Source organism: Bos taurus, chromosome 2, assembly GCF_002263795.3.
Source record: "Bos taurus isolate L1 Dominette 01449 registration number 42190680 breed Hereford chromosome 2, ARS-UCD2.0, whole genome shotgun sequence".
Lineage (NCBI taxonomy): Eukaryota > Metazoa > Chordata > Mammalia > Artiodactyla > Bovidae > Bos > Bos taurus.
In genome coordinates this window covers 95,086,855-95,100,028 of record NC_037329.1, presented here as the reverse complement: position 1 = coordinate 95,100,028, position 13,174 = coordinate 95,086,855, and positions in this window count along the sequence as shown.

Here is a 13,174-nt window from a genome sequence, read left to right as displayed (position 1 = left end):
GAAAGACAAGAGGTACAGCATCAAGGTCTTTATATTTACCTGTGACTTGTGAAGGTGTCTTTTTTGTGTGTTGAATGTGCAAATGCTAGTTCTTCCCCTTTGGGGGCCCTTAAGAGACACTTGACCACCAACACGCCCCTTTCCACTGGCTGCAGCCCTTTGACACCACAGGGCCCCTGCCCCGACCCTACAGTGGGCTCAGGCTGACTGTGAAAAGCTCACACAGCCTCCTTTTGCTGGATTTGCTGCACCCTAGCAGGAAGTCCTCTGCTTTTGTTTAGTCGCTGAGTCGTGTCCGACTCTGTGAACCCATGGACTGTAGCCCACCCGGCTCCTCTGTCCATGGGATTTCTCAGGCAAGAATACTGGAGTGGGTTGCTATTTCCTTCTCCAGGGGATCTTCCCGACCCAGGGATTGAACCTGCATTTCCTGTAACACAGGCAGATTCTTTACCATTGAGCCACCAGGGTGATGCTTTTCAGGATGACTCAATCCTGCCATCTTCCTTGGCATCTGTTTAATCGATGGAAAAGATCATGCCTTCCTCCCCTCAGTAAAGCTTGGAAGCCTACAACCCTCTCCCGCTGCCCTCTGCTTTTGCTCTGCCATCTAGCAACTCCAGGCCTTTGAGCTGTTTCAGGCAAAAGTCATGATCCTACCTTCAAGCCCCCAAGTGCTCAAAGGACTCATTTCAAGCTTTCAAAGGAATTCTGAGTCGAGGTTTCCAAACATTCCTCTCTGAGTCGTGGCTCTATTTCACTGAGTGAACAATGGGTCCAAGCCAGCAAACATGCCCTTCAGGACAAGGGCCACCCCTCTTCCTCTCTGCACTCTGAGTTCCCTGCATGGCAGATGGCTCTAGCTGGAGTCACAGATCATGTTTTTTTGAGTCTCCATCAGCCTTTGACTTTACTAAAAATTTTAAGCATAACATCCTTCCCTGTGATCATTTTAGGCAATTTATAAACATGATATCATATCTATAGCACATATAGCATGCATTTTAGACTAATTAGAATATATAATTCCCACATATACAAGCTTATACTCATACACAGTATTTCCACAACAGTCAAGTCAAAGATGGTCCTATTATTATAGTATAGTAGAACACATCTCTGATGAATTAAACTTGGTCTTGAAAACCTTGTCAACCACACATAATACATGGTACCTAATACATTCATAAATTCTTATGAAATGGATGAGTAGGTGAATGGATGGATAAGTGGAAGGGCTTTTCTAAAGCACCAAATCTAGGAAGGCAGCATGAAATTAGAGGTGGGTGTGGTTCCTTTTCTTCAGTAGAGTCATTGAGACCTTGGGAAATGTCATTTAACCTCTTAATGTCTCAATTCCCTCATCTGTAAGTAGATACACCATGAAGACCAGCTGCAAGCAGATGAGATCATTTTGAGAGTGCTAAAGCCATATATGACAGAAAGGTATTGGTGGGGACAGAGGTTTTGAGCTCTGCTGTTGCCTTGAACAATTTCCATGTTTCTGTGACTCATTTTCACCACCTGCAAAATGGACATGACAAGACCTCTCTCCAGCTTTCCTTAGAAGGCAGTGTCTTTACAGCACATCGGAGGCCCTTTGATATCAGGGTCCAGAAGACCTAACTAGCTGCACAACCATAGACTAATCATCAGAATCTTTCTGCTCCAGTTCTCTCAACTGTTTGAAAGAATAATGATGACTACTGCATAGCATGGTTGTAAGAATCAAATGTCTTCAAGTCATACAGTGCCTTGTTCATAGGTAACAATATTCATTCTGTACAATTATTAGAATCACCAGTGTCCTGTGAGTTACCAGTAAAAAATACCATGGGGTTACCTCTCCCTTTATTGCCTAGATTCAGTCATTTTTGAATAAGCTTAGTTGCTATGGTTACCTTCCAAAGACACCACATTTGAAAATGTGTTGAGAGATGGGGATTGATGGCAGAAGGCTTTAGTGGGGGACACAAAGCAACTTCGGCAATTGAGACATTTTAATCCATGTGAACTCTTTCCCTTGGAAACCAAAGTCACATTTTGCCAAAATGCAAATGAACTCAGGAAGCAGAGTTTCAGAAGTTCTGCCTCACATTTGGCCAGTCTCCTTCCCCCAATCACTGGGACCTCAAGGACAGGTATACCTGGCCCTGAACCAACTCCTGAGCATCTCAGTTTCCTCCCCCAGGATCTGGCAGTCTGAAAGATGTTGGTTGCCAGACAGAATTCATCAGACTCACTTCCCAGATGCTATCGCTTCTGATGCCGAAAGAAAAATAGGTTGCCCAGAAATTGAGGTTGGAGGGGACGAGTGTAGCTGAGAAATGCACAGTGATACACACAGAACAGTAAAGGGCGATTCTTGTTAGAATTCATTAGCATATTCTATATGGATATTCCAGTGGTCCTCCCGCCCTCACATCCCATACTGAGTCCCCAGAGGGGCAAGCACTAACATCCCAGGCTAAAGTATCCCCCACAGCAGAGTTATAAATGGTTCTCAACCTGTCAAAATCAGGCAGGGCTCCAACAGAGAATGAATAAAAGTTGGCCTGACCCCGCTTCCTGTTTCCAGCTACAGCCAACTCAACACCCGAAGGGGCCTCACCGGCAAGAGTATTGTATACTCAATCCTACTAAAAAGACTCTTTCTTCCTGGTCAGTTTTTCCCAGACATCTCAGGGAGCTGTCCTGCTCTCATTTGAAATTCAAACCAGAAGGAAGTCACCTCTAAAAATACCAAATTTCCCACTTGCACTTTCACGATGATGCAGCGCCACCTAGGGGACATTTGTATTCACTTCCTACTCTTTCCACTGTGACGTGCCTTCCAAAATATTGCGGCCCCCTGCCACTCTCTCCCCCTCCACCAGCTCACCGTATCTACAGGAGATAGGTATAGAAGCTTTTCCGTACACGTTTTTCAAGATTTCAGCTCCAGGCTTAATTCAGCCGGAAACCCTGGATGACTAGCTCATTATATAAGGATCACTGCCAAGGGCTGCAGTTCACACTTACAGTTCAGTTCAATTCAGTTCAGTCACTCAGTCCTACCCGACTCTTTGCGACCCCATGAATCGCAGCACGCCAGGCCTTCCTGTCCATCACCAACTCCCGGCGTTTACCCAAACTCATGTCCATTGAGTCGGTGATGTCGTCCAACCATCTCATCCTCTGTTGTCCCCTTCTCCTCCTGCCCTCAATCTTTCCCAGCATCAGGGTCTTTTCAAATGAGTCAGCTCTTCGCATCAGGTGGCCAAAGTATTGAAGTTTCAGCTTCAACATCAGTCCTTCCAATGAACACCCAGGACTGATCTCCTTTAGGATGGACTGGTTGGATCTCCTTGGAGTCCAAAGGACTGTCAAGAGTTTTGTCCAACACCACAGTCCAAAAGCATCAATTCTTCGGTGCTCAGCTTTTTTTTATAGTTCAACTCTCACATCTATACATGACCACTGGAAAAACCGTAGCCTTGACTAGATGGACCTTTGTTGACAAAGTAATAATCACTATAGAAATTTTGCTTAATTATAATATTATTATCAATATATTATATTAATATATATTATGTTATATATAATAGATCATAGATTTTATAATATAGAATATATAATATTCTACTATACAAATATATATCATATATAATAGAATGTAATACATATAATGTTAAACATTATATAAATATTATACATTCATATAAAATATATGTAATATTGTATAGATAGCTCAATTGGTAAAGAATCTGGCTGCAATGTAGGAGACGCTGGTTCAATTCCTGGGTCAGGAAGATCCTCTGGAGAAGGGATAGGCTACCTACCCACTCCAGTATTCTTGGGCTTCCCTTGTAGTTCAGCTGGTAAAGAATCCGCTTGCAATGTGGGAGACCTGGGCTCCATCCCTGGGTTGGGAAGATCCCCTAGAGAAGGGAAAGGCTACCCACTCCAGTATTCTGGCCTGGAGAATTCCAGGGATTGAATAGTCCATGGGCTCGCAAGGAGTCCCAAGCAACTGAGTGACTTTCACTTTCAATATATGAAAATGGGCTTGCTTCCCAGGTGGCACTAACGGTAAAAAACCTGCCTGCCAATGCAGAAATGTAAGAGACTCCAGTTTGATCCCTGGGTTGGGAGGATCCTCTGGAGGAGGGCACAGCAACCCATTTCAGTGTTCTTGCCTGGAGAATCCCATGAATAGATGAGCCTGGCAGGCTACAGTCCATGGGGTCACACAGAGTCGGACACAACAGAAGCAACTTAGCACACACACAAAATATATTAAAATAATATAAATATGTATTATTTATTATTATAAGAATTAGCAATTAAGCATCTGCTACATGACAAGGAATATTTCTAATATGTACAACAGTCCTTCAAATGGGTATTAGCATTGTTGTTTTTACAGATGAAGAAACCAAGGCTCTGAAAGTTAAAAGATTTATCCAGGATCCCAGATCAGGGCTATCTTAGTCTTTCCATTATAAAATGCCATGAGTTGTGCCTACATACCAGTGAGTCTGCTCATCTTAGTGACAATAAAGCAGAACATTCAAATATCACCTTCCAAAGAAGTCATCCTGAAGCCGGTACTATCATTCCAATAACTAATGTTTGTAACATTTCTAGTATGTGTTGTGGAAAGTGCCCCAGAACTGTGAGCCGCATAACACAATCTCTTTATTTTAAATGCATGTCACACGTTTAACAAAAACACAGTGGAGATACCCTGACTTCAAGCAGTGTGATTTTTTTCAGGCCCCTCCTCTGTATACTTTGATTGGGTATATCTGGGCTAGAGCCCAGGAATTCGTACTTTCACCAAGTATGCAAGTGACTGTAATCATTAAGAAAGTTTTAGAGATAGTGGTGTAAAGATGCATGAGTTTTGGATCAGAAGGACTCAGGCTACAGATGATCTAGGTCTGTCTTTTTTCTAATTGTACACTCCTGGGAAACCCATTTAAAGCTTAAAGCCCCTGAGCATCAGTTTCCTCATCTTTAAAATGAATATTAATGTTTATCAACAGCTGCCAAACAGACTGTGATAAGGATGAATGAGATTATGGGTGTTTTGAAATGCTAGTACAGTGCCCGGTACAGAGTAGGCGCTTAATAAATGCCATTTCTATTGTTACTTAGTCACCCACTCTCAATTTTGTCCTCAAATTTGTCCTCTGTGGTTTTTTGTTATTTCCAAAAATTAAGTCCACAATAAAAGAATATGAGGATACATAAAAAATAATATGGTAATGTGTACTTAATTTAAAAATAAACAACTAAAGATTTTCTTAGGAAAAATGATAGATGATTGATAAATGATAGAGACAAGGATATATAATCTTTTTTTGGTGATTGTACTTACTTTTAAAATTTCATTATTAGAATATAATTACAATGTTGTGTTAGTTTCTGCTGTACAACAAAGTGAAACAGTTATATATATACATATATCCCCTCCCTTTTGAGCTTCTCTCCCACCCCCCACCCCCATCCCACCCCTCTAGGGCATCGGATAACACCAAGCTGAGCTCCCTGTGGTATACAGCAGCTTCCCACTAGCTGTCTAATTTACACATGGTAGTGTATATATCGGGCTTCCCTGGTGGCTCAGAGGGTAAAGTGTCTGCCTGCAATGCAGGAGACCCAGGTTCAATCCCTGGGTTGGGAAGATCCCGTGGAGAAGGAAATGGCAACCCACTCCAGTACTCTTGCCTGGAAAATCCCATGGACGGAGAAGCCTGGTGGGCCACAGTCCATGGGGTCTCAAAGAGTCGGACACGACTGAGCGACTGAGCGAGCGAGTGTATATATGTCAGTGCTCCGTGATATATAATCTTTAGGATAAGAAAATGCTCTAGAAATATGAAACCAAGATTTAAAACAGTTTGACACTCAAGAGAATAACAAGTTTCTGGGGGTGGGGTGGGGAACACCACCTTCTACAAAAGATAGAAGCAACCCAAGTGTTCAAGGATGGAAGGGTAAACAAAATGCAGTGTATGTATACAATATACAATATTGTGTATATATACAAGAGGATATCATTTATTCTTAAAAAGGAAGGATATTCTAATACATACTGCAGTGAGGATGCACACGGTGGATATTACGCTAAATGAAATAAGCCACCACACAAAAGGACAAATATTGTATAATTCCATTCATATGAGGTATGTGTCAGATTCATAGACAGAAAGTGGTGATTGCTGGGAGTCACAGTTGAATAGTTGCAGTTTCAGTTTTACAAGCTGAATGGCGTTCTAGAGATGGATGGTGGTGACGGCTGCACAATAAAGTAAGAAGACTTACTGACTGCCCTTGTGCTGTACACTGTAAAATGGCCAAGAGAGATGGCATATTTTGTATATTTTACACAATTTCTTAAAAACTTAAAAACCCAGATTGATATCAAAATCACAGTGGAGGTGAAATTGAGAAAAGTCTTGTTTTCTGTTTGTTGTTGCTCCATCACGTCCCGTTCTTCGTGATCCTTTGGACTGTAGCCCACCAGGCTTCCCCGTCCATGGGATTTTTCAGGCAAGAATACTGGAGTGGATTGCCATTTCCTCCTCCACATCTCCTGCCTCTCTTGCATTGCAGGTAGATTCTTTACTGCTGAGCCACTGGGGAAGTGTCTTGCTTGGTTTGTTTTTCTAGGACAAAGAGTACCATGTGAGATTCTGTGGCTTAGAAAAGCATATGGTGCAAACTTTTTAAAAGGATCAAGTAAGTTCTCAAAAGGGTGACCTTCTTTGGTTGCCTCTGTTTTTCTTTTTAAAGCTTTGTGTTTACCCAAGATATATTGTTGGGCAAGATAGGAGGTTAAGACTAGAATACTTGTTCTGATTTTACTACCTCAGCCCAGGAGAGTGCTTTGAGAAGAATGGCTGTGGATCAGAGCACACCCTAAGGAAAACTTGGAGCAAGTGGCATCTGCAATCTTAAAATGCAGGGATCTGTGCAGAGTTCAGCATGGCAGGGATGGGGGAGGGTGTCCATGCAGCTAAATACAGGGCAGGTGCATCAGGGGCACAGGCTGTGGATTGCTCTGCGTGGGACCCTGTTTTCACCATGGCCTACAGCAGCAGTGGAGGCTACTTCATGTGAACCTCAAGCTGGAGAACAGGGCATTGCCCCTCCCTTTCAATTATCTTCAGCTGATTTTCTTCAAGACTAGCATTTAACATGGTAGATGAAATATGTTTTGATGAGTGTGACATTGAAGCAATTCAAAGATCCCAAAGTATGATAGCATTGGCTTATTGCCTAACTTAAAAGCTGTGACAAGATGAAAGTCTCCCTTCACTGCGTTTTTTTTTTTTTTTTTTAGTAAAAACATGAACAAATTTCCCAAGACAATTAGGCAAAAGTTTGAGGCTATTCTTCTTTCTCTCTTTCTACACTAAGATTGTGGGTTCTAGTGTAAAGAAACTGCCCGAGATGGAACTGGCAGGGTTGCAAAATGGGGAAGTATGGGGAAAATTGGGTAGAAGGAGAAAAAAGTAGAAAACAAAGTCAATTTGGCTGATTTTGCCATTCACCTGCCAGTGAAATTTTATTGCTTCCTGGAAGAACCTCCTGAGGGTGACATACATGTAAAACCAGTTGACAGTATATGTGGATATTCCTAATGGGTCTTAGTTACATGATATATGTCTGTTACCTTGAGTGAAACTCTTTTGGGCAAAATTCAGAAAATGTTAAAAAATGGTATCCCATTATGTGTGTGTACATACACCAAATGCATTATATATAGTACATGAATACTATATGTGTATGTATATAGAATATACATATATACTATAATATATATTACAGTCTCTTTATCAGTGTTCAGTTGCTGATAATAGAAACCACCAGTTCAAACACAACATACTTGGATGTCAACTTCTGGGCTTTCACAGAAGCCTCTTCGGCTTATGAGATGTTTGGACGAGCTGAAGAAGCAGCCTTTAATCTGACTTCCAGGAAAGCCTCTCAGAATGCCACCATAGAACGGGCTGTCCAGAGAGCTGCTCTCTCTGCTTACAGCCCCAAAAATAGGAAAGCATGAAGATGCTGCCTTGCTGGGGGTTCCAGATCCACATTACCTGAGCCACTGTGCCCCCAGCAAAATGGAAGTCCCACACCCTGCTGCTCCACAGCCTGGGATCTCTGCTATTGTTATTCCAGAAAAACCCAACGTCACTGACTGATGGCAGAAATACGGCCTCCCTCTCATCTGGCCTTCTTAATCTCAGGCAGGCACATATGTTTGGGAGGTTAGGTCACATCTGGAATTCAAGCTGTAAGGCAGGGGTTGGAAAATGTATAGATTTCAGTGTTGCGGGCCCACCAGTAAGCCTCACACACACATGTGGCACAAATGAGTCATAAGTGTATCAAGAAATAGCTATTTCCTCAGCCTTCTGGGTAGCCACAAAAGGCTGGGTAGCCAAAGGCCAATTGGCCAGTAACCTCCTCACCTAGTGCTCTCTAGAAGGTAGCCTGAACAAAGTGGGGATGGGAGACTGATGGTTCTCTTCTCAGTTCCTATGGATAAATACAAGAAGCATCTGGCCCATGATGCTCTGCTGTGATATGTGAAGCCAAGTATGTGTCCAGTCACCTAGGCTTCTTAAGAAGCCTACTGCTGAGTGAGACACTGACCCTCGTGGACAAAAAACACTCTAGCTGGTGAGTAATTTCATGGTAAGGCGCAGTCAGGGGCTGAGAAAGGCCAGCTTCTCATAAGTACAGCTCTGGGTAGATGTTCCCAATCTCTGTCTTATGTTTACTTATATTTGTTCGCTTAGAGATGTCTGAACTAGTTGCAGAGTGACTGCTCTGTCAACACACACACACTGTGCAAATTAGAACTCCATTATTATTTGTAAATATTTGATATGAAGAAATTTAACTGCATTTATCTATTTGTATTATCACAAAAAATATTGTCACATTTGTCAATGACAGAACAAGAAAGCGGTTAGGCTCTAAATACAATTTTTAATTTTTGAATGCTTTCAAAAAATTTTAAATTATTTCATCAGTTATTTATGTAAAGTGTCCTGTCAACAGTGATAACCAAGAATTGATAAAATATCTTGATCAAAAAATTGCATATAGCCATTTCAAACATACAACTTGATATTTAATAGTTATGTCTAGAAAGCAAGATCAAGCTTCTCATTAAGGAACTTGGAAAAATTAGTGTGTTTGGGAATTTTATACAAAGTCAATACTTAAAGTCTTCCTTAATAATACTTGGAATTTTACTGATTTTAGTTCTTGTTATATCATACATAATTTTGTTCTACAAGGCTCCAAATAAACACCAAAATACTCTCCCACTTGGTGCTATAAGAACTGCCATTTCCTGTGTGCACCATGACCTAAAAAAGATAAACCATGGGATAGGGTAGAATGAACCAATGTGCAAAATAGGCTGCACTGTCACAGACACAAGGTTTCACAGGAAACATAAGAAAATTATTTACTTGCAACATTAACATTCTAAGGATACTGCTCCTGGCTCCTCTCCCTTTTAAAATTCAGATGTCAGAATTAACACATGTACCACCATCAATATTGTTCCATCTCAAAAACCCTGGGAGAAATAATTTTCAGATCATATATGGTCTCCCTTTGCTGCCAAATCTTGTTGACCCTCCTCTGTTTAGCTGAGTACAGCTCTGAAAACCCAACCCAGTGACCCCTTCCTGCCCCGCCCCCAACTTCCTCTTATCTTCTGCTTCGGACCTTGTCATACATCAGTTTATCTTTCAACATACAATAATGGCATCTTATGAGCAACTTGAGAGGCTCTCTATTTTCATTTCTTTCTATCCCCCACAGTTTTGGGTATATATTAAGCTCTTAGTGGTTACCACTAATTGCCAAAATGCTGTTTGGGAAATCAAATATTAGAAATGGATTAAGATCAGCTAGTATGTGGCTCAGATGGTAAAGAATCTGTGGGAGACCCAAGTTATATCCCTAGGTTGGGAAGATCCCCTGGAGAAGGGAATGCTACCCATTTCCGTATTCTTACCTGGAGAATTCCATGGACAGAGGACCCTGGCAGGCTACAGTCCATGGGGCTGCAAAGAGTTGGACACAACTGAGAAATTAACACTTTCACTTTCTTTTCACTTTTAATCATTTTTCTTTCTATTTTAAGTATAATACATATTCATTCTTGAAATATGAAAAATAAAACATAAAGAATTAAAATTACTCAATTCTACTATTGAGAAATACCACTTTCTACATTTTTATCCCTTTTCTTCTTTTTATACACCTCTTGCCATTATTTAAAACATAATTTGGAAAAAAACATGAAAACAAAATTTGGAAAAAAAAGCAGGAGAATAAAATTTGAATCCTCTACATATAGTCAAGTGTTTGTTTTTCCATTTAATAGAAGTGTTAAAGTTTTTCCCACATCAAGTAAATTATGGTATATCTAGGTATTTTACAAATATTAAAATGATGTCTTAGAACAGCGCTTCCCACATTTTCATGAGCACACAAATCACTTGGGATATTGCAAAAATACAGGTTCCGGTTCAGTAGTTCTGAGATGGGTTCCAAGAGTCTGCATTCCTAACAACCTCCCAGAAGATGCTGATCCTGCTAGTCTGTGGACCACATTCTGAGTAGCAAGGGCTTAGAAGATATATATATCATTAACGAGGAACACTTAAGTACTTCCCGGTGTTAGGCTATATGCAGTAAAATATGAAATCAATGGAGTGATAAGAATCCTTACATACAGTGTGGGAATAATACAAATATTTATCATGTGCATACTAAGGGTGCATACAGACACAAAGATATAATTAAAAATCTAACTCCTAGTCCACGTCAATAGGTATCAATGTTTTCAAGACACTAGAGCATTCTATAGCGGTAGAAAGCCCATCACTGGTTTCCAAGGAACCAAAGGAAAGGCAAAAAGGGAGGAAACTTTCAGGGGTGGTGAATGTTCATAACCTTGATTGTGGTGGCATTTTCATGGATATTTTACATATATGTGAAATCTGTTAAAACAACAGATTGTGCACTTTAAATATATGCAGTTTGCTGTTCGTCAATTATACTTCCATAAAGCTATTTTTTAAAGTATAGGGGAAGAAGTCACAAAATGCATTCCAGAAAGGTTGTATTAATTTACATCCTACCAGCAGCATACACAAGTGCCTGCCTCATTACCTGTCGGCACTATGATTCCTAAAGGAAAAAAAACACAGTGCTAATTTAGAAAGGCAAAACCTCTCATTTGTTTGAATGTGTATGTCTCTGATTACTAACAGACTGAAATATTTTTATGTTGATCAGCTCATCACTCATTTTTATTTTGTAATGTGCTCTTTACTTAGATATGTCATAAATATATTACCCATTTTTTTTCTCTTGACTAAATGTTTAATTTGTGTGACATAACACAAATGGACATATTAAAAAGGTTTAAGAATCAAAAAATAAAAACAAAAGCCAATCCTAACAATGCTCAAAACACAACCAAAAAAAGGTCAGTCAAGATTCAAAATTAAACATAAAAAAAAAAAATCAATCTTTTACATCTATTTCTTTCACAAGGTGGCTGACTTATTAGCATAAGACTGCATCAGAAGCAAGCCATATACATAAATGTATCCAACTTTATATCTTTCATATTCACTCTTTCAGTTGGTTAATAAAGTAGGTTATTTTATCCCCTTTAGAGTTTGGTACTGAAATATTAACATATTTTGTGATTTAATCAAGAAGAGTCAGAATTTAGATTTATAAACTCCCCCATCTTTTATTTATTGATCCTAATTGTGTGAGAAATGGGTCCATGAAATCAAACTGGAGTTAAGTGGTTTTTGTTTTGAATCAACTGAATAAATACCAGAAAAGGAAAATATTTATATATTTTCCTGGAGTGGAGAGTAAATCTTAATCCTGAGAAGACTTATATATTATTAAATTGTTTTCCTTCCCTCTATACCTTCAGTCTCACAAGATTTTCTATACAGCAATGAAGAATGCTAATACTAGTAATACCAGTGAAAGAGGAATGCTAGTTCCTCCAAAGAATCCATAAATTTGTCCAATCCTTTGAAAATGAGTCATAATTAGCCATTAGAAAAAACTTACGTATGTATTTACTCTTTAAAGAATGAAAATTTTAGTTCCCTAATATTTTCAACTCTTGTTCTGAAGCTTGTAAGATTAAATCGTTTGGTCAAGTGCATAAAACTAGATGATGTCCAATCTGGAATAAAAGTTCAGATTTCTTGATACACAAGCTGCAAAGCAGCAGCAAAGGAAATAATGTGGAAATCAATGACGTGGCTTAAACTCCAGAAAAATCAAATTCTTGAACCTTTACTTCCTCATCCATAAAATGAGGGAGGTGGATTAAATGACTGATGCATTTCCTTTCAGCTCTAACCTTTTCTAAATGCAGGGAGGATAAGCTGATAAAACCTGTGACAGATGCAGTCATATTGCTAGAGATTTTTTATTGCCAACTTGGGGTTTCTCAACTACTTTTCTTGTAAGTCCGTATGAGCTCAGGTTCAAATTCCAGCCCTATCCTATTTATATAGCCTTTATAAATAATTTATCCTCTTATTAGATAAGAGGAAATAAGGGTCCCAAGAGATTAATAGCAGCTATATGTCAAACAGTTAAGATAATGGAGAATATACCCAAATACTTAGCAGTGCCCAGCACAGAGTAAGATGTTCAGTGCATGTCTGTGTATCTGGGGTATTTCAGTCCATCCCAGCTGACATTAACAGAATGCCATAGACTGAGTAGCTTATAAACAACAGAAATTTATTTCTCACAAATAACTGTGGGAGAGGTTTGGAAGTCCAAGATCAAGGCTTTGGCAGGTTCTGTCTGGGGAGCGCCCCTCTCCTGGTTCACAGATGGTCATCTTCTCATTGACTTCACAGGGAGAAGTGATAGGGAGCTCTCTGAGGCCTCTTTCATAAGAACTAATCCAACTCATGAGACCTCCACCCTCATGATCTAGTCATCTCCCAAAGCTCTACCTCCAAATACAATCACAGTGGGGGTTAGGTTTCAATAAATGAATTTCAGGGATGGTGAGGGGGTGAGGCACAAACATTCAGACTTTTGGATGGGGGTAAAATAATACCAACATACACATGGTAAAACCTGCTATATC